Genomic DNA, 12,552 nt, shown 5'->3' with positions numbered 1-12,552 from the left:
AGGATCTGAGAACATGTGGGAAGGATGGGAACATCCAGTGCCAAGTCCCTGCCCACGCGGCTCATCCTTAAGGGCTCCCTGTAACCTGCTGGCCCCCCGCCTAGTAGATGTCAAGCCAGATCACCCCAGGACATGAGCACCCCAGCCAGATTCCCAGCCCAGACGGGTCCCCAGGAGCAGCCTTATCGTGCGTTGGGGAGGGTCCTACCATCCCTCCACCGCCAGGAGCCGCCTCGCGAGGCCCCGCCCCAACTCCAAAGTGGCTGACACTGCTCCCTCCTGGGGATAAAATTGGGTGACCGGTCAGGGGGCAGCCGAGCCCCGATGCAGCTAGAAATGAAGCCGTCTGAAAAGGCAGGGTGGCCCAGGGCTGTCGGCTGCACCACAAAGATCAAAGTCCTTCCACACCTGGGGTTACAGTGCCAGGTCTCTCCAAGGGAGAGTGGCCCTTCTCTACCGGCACTGCCACGTCAGGCAGGGGCTGGGGTTCACCGAAACACCAGGCTGGGGTGGCCAGGAGGCTGTGGCCCAGGTGGAATTGAGAGCAGAACGTCCGCACGGTTACTGACCAGTAACAAGCCGACTGACCAGTGCAGGTGTCACATGAAGGATGATCTGGGTGGGGTGACGAGGCACGACTGCAGGGGTGCCAGGACGGCCCCTCTGCTCCCTGATCAAGTCCAGCCAGGGCCACCTTAGCAACCCTCCCCCCGACTAGAGGAGCCCAACAGAGTGTGAGGGGTGGAGCTTGGGGGACCATGGTGAGGACCAAAGCAGCCACAGGCCTGCCGGGAGCCCTCACCCCACCTGGGCACTGACACCAGACCCCTGACTACCTCTCCAGGAGAAGCAGAGGTGAGACCAGCACAGTCGTGACTCTGCGACCACGAGACTCACGTGTGCGGGCGTGTGCTGCGGTGGGGTGGGCAGGAGTTCTCCGCCTCCTCCCAGGTACAGCAGCCCCAGATGGTGCTGGGGGCACAGAGAAGGTGTCTGACCTTCCTTTAGAGACTAAACCTCCAGCCCTGTCTTCGCAGAGCTGGACTTGAACCTGGAGAGCAGGACGCACTATTACTGCCAAGTGGTCATGGCGTTCCTTTTGGTCACTGGCAGCCACCGAGGGCGCCAAAACACTCGTTTCTTGAGGATCTGTCATTTCAGGAGGAGCCAGAGCTCCCGTTCCCTGCTGGTGGCCAAGGGGCTCTTGAGCCAAGGGGTCAGCTGCTCAAACTTGGCTGGGAGCGCCCGCTGCCTCCTGAAGCCTTCTGAAGCAAATATCCATAATGCTCAATTATTCTGGCGGCTTCCAGAGCGGAAAGGCGCCTCTGAGAGCTCATTAGCATACGCCTGAACAAGGCACAAATATAGAGCTCTCGCGTTCTGGGAAGACAGACAGCCAAGGGCTGCGGGGGTGTCGCGTCGGCCTTGAGAGCCAGCGGTATGGGATGCGGAGCTCAGACAGCACTGAGGGACCCCTCTGGGATCAGCCACCAACCCCCCCATCCTCCCTGCTGGCCTCAAAGCCACCAGTTCCTCCCTGGTAGAAGCAGGGCTCTTCTCTTGCCTACAAAATGGCAAAAACTGGCAAGTGGCCAAAAGGATAACCAGGACAAAAATCGATGGCTGTTGCCATGGTGATGATAGCGGACAGTGACCCTCCCTGACTGCTGCTCTGAAGGAGAGCAAGACCACACAGCCCCTCGGTGTCGGTATCAGTGCTGTGTCCAAAGTGGACGCCCAGGCACTGGAGTGTCATGGAATGAGGTGGAGGAGGCACCGACCACACGTGGCCCAACCGTCTGGGCTGGCCTCCTTCCTGTCCTGAGCCTCTGCCCTACCTACTCCGGGTCAGGTCCTGGACTGGCGTCGGCCACACCGGGAGTCTGATCAGATCTCAGAAGCTCAGGCCTGCCCCGGGCCTTCTGAAGCCAAACATGCATTTGGACGTGTCCTCGGCCAATCCACAAGCTCTCAGGCATCCACAGTTACACTCGGGGCTTCGGGGGTCCCAGGCTGGCCGCCAGGCCGACTGGAGGGCTGCTTCAAGGAACTGGCCGACAGGAGGCTGTGGAGCGCGTGGGCTGAGCCTGGGCGACAGGGAGGCGGGGACTTAGGGTCAACCTGGAGTCCTCTGCCCATGGTCCGGGTAGGCGCTGGCTGAGCCAGGTCCCCGCAGCAGCAGCAGGAAAGGGCACGCTGCGAGACACTGGCTGTGCTGCTGGGAGACAGTGGGGCAGGAACTCACATCGACAGACCCTCCACCCGCCAGCATCACCGTGCTTCAAAATGCCGTCTTTTCTCCTGCCTGACGCGACTCACAAGGGGACAGGGAAACGTGGGTGTGCACAGAGGGAGGGGTTTTCCTCCCACATTCCCACCCAGATCAGGGACATGAGTGGCCAAGGCCACAATCCCCGACCACAGGAGGCCACCTGGACCTCGGCAGGGCGGGCAGGCCAGGGCCAGAGCTGGAAGGTGCGTGGATGACCCTCCTCCAGGGCGGCCACACTCCAGGGGTCACAGAGCCCGTGAGGCTGCGCCCCAGGCCGGGCAGGCACTGCTGCTCTGATCCTCACCAAGTGCCATGAGGACCCCCATTAACCTGCCCACTCATGCCCCCGATTAACTGTCCAAGTGGACATCAGCTCTCCTGGGGACGGTTTCTCAGGCATCAACTCGCTCTAAATCATGCGAGACACAAACAGGAACAGGCCCCGTTGAGGACCGTTCATCAGGGAAGCAGGCCTCTGCGGTCAGAGCGTCCACAGTGCCTCTGACACACCTGCCCTCCTGCCAACGCCGGGGACCCAGGGGCCAGCACCCCTCGGAACAGGTGGAGACCTGCCACAGAGGCTCCCGAGCCGGCACCTGTGCCCACCAGGCCCCCCGCCATGTGTGGGATGCTCCAGGGCCACCGGCTCCCTGCTGGAGGATAAACAAAGGACCGCTTCCTCCGCCCTCTCACTTGGGGGCGGGGAGCTGCGGACACACTGAGAACACAGCACACGCTGCCGGCGGGACCTCAATTCACGGGAGACACGGCGGGGTCACAGGACTGGGGGCCCCCAGGGCCCTCCAGCCACCCAGGCACTTGAGTCAGACTGGCCGTGGTGGGAGAGCCCTCACAGGCGTGCTGCTGCAGTATGGGCTTTAAAAGACCTCGGCGAGCCTCCTGCTGTGGACCCCGGTCAGGTCACATGCCCCCCCCACCCAGTGGGAACAAGCCCCAGGCCCGGTCCTCACAGACCCTGCCAGCCCTACCTCACCACCAGAACCAGGCTCAGAATGAACCACAGCTGGGGGCCCCCTTCCCCTCCTCCCAAGCAGGACCCCCAGGAACCAGGCCAGAGGGTGTAGGGTCACCACAGCCACACACCGCTGTTCCCTATGGATGTTCCCACCCTGGAGTGGGCCCTTGGACACCGAGGAAGCATGAAAACACCCTGAGCCGTCTCTCCTGCTATGGCCAGAGTCGCTGAGAACAGGCAGATCCAATTAAGACGTTTATTAATCCCTCCTGACAAAGGCTCGAGCCTGCCCCATAAAGCTCTCATCAGGGCAGGCCAAGTGGACACGCTGGAGCCCCTGGCCCTTCACAGCAGTCATGTGAGTGCAGGGGGCCCTGAGAGGGGACCCAGGTTGCCCTCTTACCCTGTGCTCAGCCCCAGGCTTTGACCGGTCTAGCGTCCACCCAAAGCCGGACATGAGGGCCGCGACTCTGCAAAATACCTGCCTGGTGTCAAGATCTGCTCGAGGCCTGAGGGAGGCCAGGAGAGCGTGGACCCTATTCCTGGGGCTCCGGTGACCGCCCGTGTGCCGGCCACTTCTCCCAGGGGCTAAGGGACACTCCCTCCATGTGCCATGGCGGGGGCTGCTGGTGTTATCAGCTGGGAAGAGGAGGTGAAGGAGTCCACTCCAGGCCAGCCTGGGGACGCCAGGCCATCATGGGACCACAGTGTAGGGTGACGTGGGGCCTCTGAGTCGGGACCCTCAGGGATGTGAAATCGACCTGGCTCCCACTGTGCGGCTGTAATTAAGTCCTCCAAGTGGCGTCTGTCAGGTTTAGCAGTCAAAGGTGGGTCCTGCTGTTAGGGTCTGACAGCACGTGGACATGAGACAGACCATCACCCACCTGCAGGGAAGGCAGGGCCACACTCGGGCTCCCCAGCCAGGTGTTGACAGCTCTGCATGACATGCAAGGGGCCGTGATGCAGCCCGACAACCTCCCGGCCTCACAGGGAGCACAGGAGCCAACCTGGTGGGCAGCCCCCGACCTGGTGGATGGCCTGTGGCACCATCTCAGAACTACCTCTGCCAAGGAAACTATCCGGCAACAGGCTCAAAGGCCCCTGGGGTCACATGGCCCCTGCATTTCAGTGACCCACACGCAGGAAAGGGCCACCCCGTGCCTCTAAGCATGAGGCAGTCGTGGGAAAGTCAGCCGGCATCTACAGGAACCAGAAGAGGTAGCCAAGTCCCACAGGGCGAGTCTCCAAAGGTGGCATGGGACTGCCTGCCTCGGTTCTTCACTCGGGTAGCTGGGCGTGGACAGCAGCCAAACTGCCAGGGGAGTGTTCAGGCCACACCTTAATCCAGTGACTCAGCGGCCAAACCTGGCCCAGTTTCAGGTGCAGGGAGCCACCTCCTGCCCCAAGGCCCCACCCAGCACGGAGCTCCTGCTCTCTCATGGGTGCGGTGCAGATACCAGTATGGGTGCAGGCAGGTGGCGGCCAAGCACAGGCCCAGGGCACCTGCAAGCACACACACGCCCGGGATCACAAACAAGCGGGCTCTTCAAAGGCAGAGAACGCAACAGAGGCCTCAGGAGATGGTGAGGCCCAAACAAAACAGCCGCTCAGCCGCTGGCCCTCGGCTGCGCAGAGGGACGAAATGTCCAGGTGAGGCTCTGGCAGAGGCCCCGGACACAGGCTCGGGAGGGACGGGCCCAGCATGAAGGTCGGCCACGCACGGAGGAAACAGAGGGCTCAGGGCAGGCTGGGCCCTTCGCTGCAATGATGGCCTCATGTTAGTGCTGCCGGCCAGGAACGCCTAGAATACTCCACAGGATATGTCACCTTAACCTCCTGCACAGACACAGAGCAGCTGACTGACCCTCTTTTCTTGCATGAATGATTCTGGCACAGAGCCCCTGAGTCACCTGCCCACCTGAGCACTGTGCCCGGAGCCCAGGTGCACTGGACTCTGGCCTCCACCTCCTACTCCTGCCTGTGCTGGGCTCAGCCCTGCTCTTTGCACAGTGGCTTTGGGGAGTAGAGCTGGGGGCCTGGCTGCAGGGGGCCACCCAGCGGGCAGGATGTGCTCAGGAGTGCCAGCTCCCTGGGGGCTCCTGCAGACGGTGGCACGGCTTTCGGGGAGGGGGACAGGACAGTGGCCTCCCCTGCACAAAGGATGAGGTCAAGGTCCATGGTGGCACCCCCAGGAGCAGGGCACCCCAGGAGCCAACACTGGGGAAGAATCCAGCAAGCAGGACAACAGAGACTGATGCTGCACCAGGCCCATCCGGCGTGGCCATGATGCTGGAGCAGAGGGCCCGGAAGCCAGCCTGTCCACTGCCTGGACTGGGGTACCTGTGTGCTTTCAGCCCCATGGCCAAGGCCGGGCTTGCCGACGGTGCACAGGGAGGCTGGATGGAGAAGCGACGGGGTGCCATCGGGATCACCCCAGGGGAACAGTGACAGGGCGCGGCTGAGATGCCACCGTACTTGGTCTGTGCCAGTAGGTGACAGGCACCGGGGGGGGGGTCTCCACCTGCTCTCTCTGCTTTGACGTGACCTGAGTGTCCTGTGACTTAAAGCTTAAGGCAATGGGAGAGCCCAGAGGGGACATGGCACTGCTGACAGTGCCTAGGATAAAAGGACAGCATCTGCACTGTTCCCTCCTTCAGGGCAAAAGGAGCCTGCCCGCCTGGAGATCCAACCTCCTCCCCGAGCAGCCCCGGAGCCCAGGCCGGAGCAGGCTGGAAATGCCCACTCTGCGCCATGCTCCCCACCATGCTGGCATTTCAGGCTGCCCGTGTCAGGGGGACGGGGAGAGGCTGGGTGCACCCTGCTGTGGCCAGCAGCAAAGGAGCCACCTGCCCCCTCTGCCCTGTGGCCCCCAGGCTCAAGGTAGAGACAGAAGCAGGAGAAACAAACATGAAAACATGCTCACTCCCAGATCTTAGCAACCCCCCAAGTTTGTGGTCAACGAGTTTGGAGAGTGAGCCCCCTCGGGGTGCTGTAATTGGGGTCGCCCTCCCTTGGGCCACCATCCTGGCTCCTTGGCCTGGGGAAGGCCTGGGTCTGCACACACCGGGGACTGGCCTGGAGCCTCGGACCCAGATGGGACACCCCTGCTGCCCTGAGCTGCCGGTCAGTCCCACGAGCACAGAAATCCGTGAGGAAAGCAAGCAGACAGGGCCTCGGAAAAGCTGCCCCGAGTACACAGATCAAAGAGACGGGGGTGGCACCAGGTGTGCCTCAACGGAGCCGTGAGGGGGGCGGTTAGGGAGACAAGTCCACGGCAAGTGTGAGTGGCTGGTGGCGGGGGATGAGAGGGCGGCGAGGCGATGGGGAAGGCGGGCATCCCTGCACCCCGACTAAGCAGCCTGCCTATCAAAGTGAACCCAGAGCCGAGTGGAGAGAAGATGAGAGGCCGTCTCCTCTGTGAGGTCTGGAGCTGCAGCCCCAAGCCGCCTCCTGGCCACGGGACCAAAGGCAGAGTGGCCACTCGCTCTCCACAGGGACGAGGAACAAAGGGGCAGCAGCACAGCGACTGGGCTGTGACTTCTGACCTCCACAGGCCTCAGCCTCGCTCACAGCAGGAGACCTCACGTCAGAAGCCTCTGCTCTGGTGATAAGGGGTGCAGCTCTGGGCAGTACGTGGTTGGCTGACGTGGCGGGGGGGTGGTGTGCTGCTCGGGACCCTCACTCTATGCAGGAAGGATGCAGCGCAAGGCTCGTAGGGAGATGGGGAGGGGGTGCAGTACCCCCGACGCATTAGACGAGGGTCGGCATGGCTGAATCCCACACCGTCCTAGTGGGCTGTTGGCCCAGGGAGCAGAGCGGGAGCCATACAGCTCCTGCCCTTCGTGGCAAAGAAAAGGCAAGAAGAGCTGGTAGAACGGGGCAGGGATCAGCGGAGGAAGGAGGGGGACCGGGGAGTGGCCGGGGTGTCTGCCACTGCTTGCCTGGCAATCCCTGACCCCAAGACCATCAGGGGCCACACCCAGAGGGATCCCAGCAGGAAGTGGGCAGCAAGAGGGCAGATGAAGCCCCACTTTGCAGGGCCTCGAGATTAAGTCTCTGGTCAGAAGCCCGGCGCCTGGCTCAGGATGTCATCAGTGTGAGCAGAGCTCCCTCCAGGCTGCTGCCACACCTCGGCTGGAGCACCACCTCCCCAGAGGCACTCACCCCTTGAGGGCTCTGGTTGATCCCCAGGACAGCAGAGACCTTGCATCTCTTCCCTTCCATCCTGGGGAGTAAGGTCTATCGAGAAGAAAGTGGTCAGAAACGAGTAATTCCCCAGGGCTGCAGACAGGAAGGGTGGAGGAAAACAAATTCAGCATGAAACAGAACAGACTGAAAACAGGGTTACTGAGAACAGAGGAGTTCCCCTCATAAAGTTCAGCCTGTCAGGAAAACACGACCGCACATAACTTGTAGTTTACGCACTCAATAACTCAGCTGGAAAACACATAAAGCAAAAACCTCACGGAGAAACTGATGAGCCCACCTTCCTGGCGAGTAAGAAAAATGCCTCTCACTTACTAATAAGGAGGTGGAATTACTGAAGATTTGAACACAATTAGGAACCCTGCACCCAGAATCGGAATAAGCAGGGAACATATGTTCTCTTCAAACATAACAGAAACCTATAAACATGGGCCACATGCCAGACCAAACAGCCTGTCAGTGAATGCCCAAGATTCAGATAATTCAGGACTCAGCACAGGCCCCCCTACCTGGGGTCCCGACCAGCTTTTGGGGAGGGGGAGCTCATACAGATGCCCAGGGCCACGGGCAGAGCTAACGAGACCAAGAAACTGAGAAGAAAACGTTTCCTAGCAAGTGACCCAGTGACACTGTTCCATGAGGACAGTGGCCAAAGTGCACCACCAAACCCCAATCCCCACCACACTCCAGCCAAGAGCAAAGGTCCCCAATTTGAAATTTCTGCCACTTCTACCAGGGCCTCAAAGCTCAGAAGGACCTGGAAGCCCTCAGCTTTCTCAGCAGGTCACTGCAGGGCAGCCCCAGGACGGGCATCCCCCCTGGGCTGGGTCATTGGCCCCTGGTACACCGGCACCCAGCACGCCCCAAGTTACAACAAAGCGGAAACAATTGTCCTGCTGGTATCCGAGATGCTGGTCCCGGTTTGGTTTTCCCCTCCCCTCCAGCACCAGGTGGACCAGAGCTGCTGCCTCGGCGCCTGGGGTTTGGGTGGCCTGCCGGGTGGGACTCGCCCACACAGAGGGGGACACGAGGGCACGGGAATAGAAGGCAGCGGTGTCCAGCCTCACTCAGACAGGAGCAACGCGAACCCTCACACACCGGTCATGTGGGAGGACAGCAGGGCCAGAAGGGAGAGCCCCGTGGCGTCACACCGGTGAGCCCCGGGGCAGCGGCTGCTGTGGAACCACGTGGAGGTCACCCCACGGTGGGCTTGGCATCATGGTCCTGAGGACTAGCTCGTTCAGAGCAGCAAACCCACCCCCACCGGGAGTAACCCAAGCGCCGATCGAGAAGACAGAGAAATACACTGTGTTCATCACGTGTTCACGGAATATTCTACAGCAGTGAAAACGCAACACCCGCTACTGCAGGCAACAGGCGGACCGGAATGCGGGTACAACAAGCAGGCTGCACAAACCCAGCTTCCCACGGCCAGAAGCCCCAGCTCCTGCCAGGCCCTGCCCCCTTCCCCCAGCCTCGCCCCCCTCCCTCCTCTCCAGACTTTCCCATTTCTGCCAGAATGCCTCGTTTTTGTCCACCTTGCACTTGTGGACATACCCTTGCTCTTGTCCTCCGCCCCTCCTGGTGCCCTTGCTGGCCTCACCCAAGGTCGGAGTTGCAGCTTAACCCCTGCCCCCTCCTGTGGCCCGGGAGGCCACACACCACACCCACCCTTGGGATGCTTTGTTCTCCAGGCCCCCTTGGGCCCTCCCCCAACATACACACTGGAGCTACGTCTGGAAATTTCACAACAGCCAACCAAGGACAAAGATCTCAAAAGCTTCCAGGAGGGAAAAACAAAAAACTCACGGTTAAAAAAAAAAAAAAATCAGCCAAAACGACAGTGAAGACTGCAACACCAGAAGTCAGAGGACGGGGGTGAGGACCCCGAGGGAAGGCGGTCTCCCACCTGGAATTCTAAGCCATCAGTGCGAGGTAGAGAAACACCCGCAGACAGACATGGGCTCAGAAACGTTATTTCCCCTCTTCCCGCAGCGGAAACTACTTGCCACGCAGGCAGGATGGTCTGGAGGTACGTGGAACATTGGGATGACTTTCAAAACAATCATGAGATAAAAGAGGCCAGACCAAGAGAGCGCACAGCACACACTACTCGAGTCCACTCACACAAAACTTGAGCAAATGCACACCGAGTCTCAGGGCAGAATACACAGCAGTGGTTGCCTGGCAAGGGGTGGGGGGCACGGAGGGAGAAAGGCACGAGGTTTTCTGGGGGGCCCCAGGAAATGCTGGGGGTGACAGGGCCATTTGCTAGCTGGGCAGGTGTGTACTACCTAGGCAGGTGTGCACGCACGTCCATCTCATCATGCTTCCACTTCAGACGTGCAGTCCGCTGCACTGCAGTCAGACTGCTCTGTCTGAGCTGAGTATTCCCGCCAGCACCGCACAAAGGCTATACTGGACACCGATTTAAGCAAAAGTTGTCATCGTTCTATTGGGTGGGGTGAGAAGTGGTATAAAAATGCTAAATCCAAATCTCCTAGAAAAACATTAATTAAATAATGTCCAAAATTAAACAGAACAGCACAGGGACTTCCCTGGCGGCCCAGTGGCCAAGACTCCGTGCTTCCACCCCACGGGGTGCGGGTTTGCTCCCTGGTCGGGGAACTAAGATCCCGCATGCCGCACGGCATAGCCGGAAAAAAAAAAAAAAAAAAAAAAAAAACATGAAAAACAGCAGCACAAACCTGCCTGTTTACATGTGTGGAGGCAAACACAGGCAGACGACATGCAGGGCTGAGAAGAGGGCCTCGGCACGTGGGGGGCAGGGAGACTTATTTTTAAACCAGGGTGTGTGCTGCTTTAATATAAATTCAACTCCAACCGTGTGACTCAGTAGCTCCCCTCCCAGGCATACATGAAGTGTCCACACAGACACTTGTGCCGACTGCTGACACCAGTGCTATGGAAACTGGTCAAAACATGGAAACAGCCCAGATGTTCATCAACTGGGGAATGGAATCCACACAATGGAATATTACTCAGCTATAAAAAGAATGGAGCCGACACGCTACAACGTGGATGCACCTCGAAGACACGTGTTAACTGAAAGAAGCTGGACACAAACAGTCACAATGGGTCAGTGCACGCTTCCATCCATACGAAACGTCCAGAGCAGGTAAAGCCACAGACACAGAGAGCAGATCAGTGGCTTCCAGGGGCTGGGGGAGGGGGAGGGACTGCTAATGGGGACGGCTTACATTTTGCGGGTGAGGAAAAGTTTGGGAACTAGATATGGTGATGGTTGCACAACTCTGTGAATACATCAGAAGCCAGTGAATTGTACACTTTCAGTGCTGAGTTGTATGGCATGTGAATTACATCTCAGTAAAGCTGTCGCCAAAAGAAAAAATTCAGTTCCCAGAGCAGGGCTGACAGTGACCTAAGAAGAAAGGCACACTGATCTCTGCCCCCGCTCCTGGTACAGAGCTCCTAATCCCTTGTTATCTCCTGGTGATAGCAGCATCCTTTGTTCTAATGAGGCAACTCTGGGTGGGCTCCTGGATGGGGGTGGTCACCAGAAAGACCGAGCCAGGGCCAAAAGTGGCACTTTGGGCCCCACCCCCATCCTCTGGGAGAGGGGCTGGAGACGGAGCCAACAATCGTTCATGCCTGGAAACCCTTAAACCACTGCGTTCAGAGAGCTTCCAGGGTGATGGACACAGCCATGGACTGGGAGGGTGGGGCACCCCGACTCCACGCGGACAGAAGCTCCTGCGCTCGGCACCCTCCCAGACCTTGCCCTGTGCAGCCCTTCCTCCGGCCGTTCACCTGGGTCCTTCGTTATACCCTTTACAACAAACTGGGACTCTGAAGTAAGCCTCCCCGAGTCCCGTGAGCCGCTCCAGCAAACTACCAGGTCTGAGGAGGGAGTGGTGGGAACCCGATTTGTAGCCAAATTGGACAGAGTTGTGGTGAACTGGGGACCCATGACTTGTGCCAGCCTATGGGATGGGGGGCAGTCCCTCGGGATGGGGCCCTCACCCTGTGGGTCTGCACTGACCCTGGGTAGATGGTGTCAGAAGTGAGCTGAACTATGGGACGCCCAGCTGGGGTCCTCAGAAACTGGAGGGCTGGCTGGTGCAGGAAAATCCACATCTGGTGTCAGAACCGTTGGGAGTAGAGGAAACAGAGTCCTCACCAGCCACCTCCGCAGATGCACAAAGCCCCAAAAGCCCCTGGAGAGAGTTCAAAAACCCACAAGTAAACCAGAAGCTCCCTGATTCAGGCCGGAGCCCAGACAGCTCCTAGAGTGGTGGGTGGAGGGATGCTCCAACCCCCCGCCCGCCCCTTCCATGTGCGGACTCCACAGCAGAAGTCTGCCTGCTGTCCTGCTCACGGGGCCTGCTGTAGCAACAACTCCCAAGGACTCTGCCCACGGGAATCTCACTGCAGTTTCGCACATGCCCACCCTCACTATGGGGCCACGTGGGACCCGATCTCCCCGTGGACAGACCCTCCCCTTCCACACGTGTGTGTGACTGCGGGGAGAAGGCCACCACGATTAACCACGATAGGAAAGCGCCCCTTTCACAGACAGGAGCCGTGTATAAACACACAGGATCACACACAACACCCAACTTTCTTCCAAGGGGTCCAGACAGTGGCTGCAGGAGTCGCAGCCGGGATGCCCAGGAGTGCTGGGCGGGGCCCATGCGTGGCCTCTGAGCTCAGAGTCGGTTGGTTCACGGCCATCGCTGATCACAAAGGGGTCCAGGCCTCCATCTGCCCAAACATCCAACACGTCACCAGCCAGGCCGAGCCCGCAGGCCTGACCACAGCACCCCGGCCTCCATGTCCTCACGGGGCTGCCCAGGGCAGGTCAGCTGAGCATCCCCAAGAGGCCAGCAGGTTTCCCTCTAGAGCCACAGAGCCGGACACCAGCCAGCTCTGTAGACACTGAAGAAAGGCCCACATCCAGGTGAGCAGAGCCCAGCCCACATGAGGAGTCCAGCCCTGGTCACTCATTCCGCCCAGCCTCGCCTGCACATGGTCGCCTGCCCCTGCTCCCAGCCCAGGAAGGTCCCATAGTTGTGTCTGGCTTTTACACTGTTCTCTGTTCTCAGGAAAACCCGGA

General features: G+C 59.8%; 1 protein-coding gene across 3 annotated transcripts in view; it reads right to left on the bottom strand.

The window, feature by feature from the left end:
- The window catches only part of BAIAP2 (BAR/IMD domain containing adaptor protein 2), a 70,246-nt gene that overhangs the window by 39,692 nt on the left and 18,002 nt on the right, over positions 1-12,552 (bottom strand). The gene's annotated exons all lie outside the window — the stretch shown is intronic.

The sequence above is a fragment of the Grampus griseus genome (assembly GCF_964374135.1).
Source record: "Grampus griseus genome assembly, chromosome: 20".
NCBI classification, from domain to species: domain Eukaryota; kingdom Metazoa; phylum Chordata; class Mammalia; order Artiodactyla; family Delphinidae; genus Grampus; species Grampus griseus.
This window is presented reverse-complemented; position numbering and strand designations above follow the sequence as displayed.